The sequence below is a fragment of the Mustela nivalis genome (genome assembly GCF_964662115.1).
Source record: "Mustela nivalis genome assembly, contig: HAP1_SCAFFOLD_285, whole genome shotgun sequence".
Taxonomy (NCBI): domain Eukaryota; kingdom Metazoa; phylum Chordata; class Mammalia; order Carnivora; family Mustelidae; genus Mustela; species Mustela nivalis.
In genome coordinates this window covers 259,681-261,844 of record NW_028136356.1, presented here as the reverse complement: position 1 = coordinate 261,844, position 2,164 = coordinate 259,681, and positions in this window count along the sequence as shown.

Genomic DNA, 2,164 nt, shown 5'->3' with positions numbered 1-2,164 from the left:
CAGGACCCTGAGATCATGACCTGAGCCTAAGGCAGCGGCCTAACCCACTGAGCCACCCAGGCGCCCCGGGAGTATAATAATTCTTGAATTTTAATACGTAACAACAGATTTGGGGATATATAGGGAAAAACTAAGAACAAAAATCATAACTTCTACCTTGGACGACAAATGGAAAATAATTTCAACACCCTTATTTTAAGATTACATAGACAAATGGTCATCATATTGGTAAGATATGTAAGACTTGAACAAAATGATCAACTAACTAGATATGCTTGATATTACATTACAGTAACTGAACTAACTGAGGTCAGTCTTTGGTGAATCACAGAAACAGGTGGAGTTGTCAAACAAAGGAATCTTTGTTTACAACATACAAGGAGTTCACAGGGAATAAGTTCCAAAGCCTTGACTGTTTGAACAGGAGAGAGATTTTTATTTAGTATTTAAGATGAATACTCAGAAGGGAGAGTTTTATTATCCCGTGTATGGTTGGTCATAAGGTTGTGGATGCATGCACATCCACATATGTATTTGTGCAATATGTATTGCATGTTCACCTGAATGAAGCTTGTATTCCACCGAGGGCAGAAACTTCAACGTTAGAATAAAGCAGAGGTAACTGTTGGACAAGGGAAAGGGACTCTGCAGGCTTCAAGAGCAGATAGAAACTAGATGGGGTCTTGGGCTCATTTTCTGGGACAAGGAATGAAAGGCCTTGATTGCTTTTGAAATAGCACTAGGAGTTTTACCACTGATTTATTGTCTCAATAGCTTAGGCTATTTCCTGGTCTGGTGGTGACTGTTAGTTTTCCCATTGCCTTGTTCCCTCAAAATCCTTAGGAGTGAGGTTTTTGCATTTCTTTGTAAGAACCTCCCAGGAATTTTTGGAAGAAGTGTGCTTGGGCAAGTACACAGGTGGGGTATAGATCATTGAAAATAGCTGGGGACAAAAAATGACTTTTCTTATGTCAGGAAAACTATATCTCTTCTTTAATTTTCTAGGAACCTCTAACTCTTTCTGCTGATGTTACCAGCAGGCATCTGAGATATTACTGATTGTTCTCTTGAACCTAAGGAAAAGGAAATGTAGAAAGCAAAAGAAAAAACTTTAAAATCTATCCTGCAACTCATCAATTCACTGCAGCCACCTCTCTGTCTTTCCCTTTCTCTTTTTCTCTCTTTCTCTTTCTCTCTCACTTTCTCTCTCACATACGCACAACACACGCAAATCGACTTAAAGCAATTTTTAATTTTCCCTATTCCATTTTAATATACTTGAGGCATGATCATTTTCTTAGTAAATACAAGGAAAAAAAATCTAGGATTCCATCATTCTGTGTGATTAAAGTATTGAGGAATTTACTTCCAATAGCACTTATAAAAACATATTTTATTTAAGGAATATTATATAATCAGGTGCCTGCATTTTTCTTATTCTCTAACTAGTGTTATTTGGCAATTAATATTTTGTCAATCAATATTCCCCTATACCTGAATGTGTGGGCAGTGAGAGATGAGTTAGAGGCAAGGATGGTGAACACTCCCAACAACTGCAGACTACATATATCTTAAGCCATGATTTTCTTTGCAAAGGTCAACATTGATAATGTTCTAGTCATACCTCCGTGTACCAGGAAAGAAGTAGCATATTTCTTGAAAGACACAGCTATCAAAGCTCCATTGAGAAACCATAAAGATGGAGAAGGGATTTGCAAATTAAATATCTGATAATGGACATCTACTCTGATTATTTAAATATGAATAAAAATAAAAAACCTTACTAATAACCAAACAGAGTAGCCAATTTTACATGTGAAGGAAATAATGGAAGAGACATGTCACCAAAAGTATATGGATGGCTTATAAGCACATGGCCAATTTCTCAACATTTAAACATTAAAGAAATACAAATTAAAATCATAATGAGACATGCTTACATATCTATTAGAATGCCTAAAATTATAAAGGCTAATTGTACTTGGTCTGAGCTAGATTGAGAAGCAACAAAAAATCTAAACTGTTGTTGGCATATATCATGATACAACCACTTTGGAAAATAATTTCAAAAATTTTTAAATGAAAAATATGTTGCAGTTACACAAATAGCCATTTTATTCTAGGCATTTCACCAAGAAAAACAAACCCTATGTTCATACAAGGA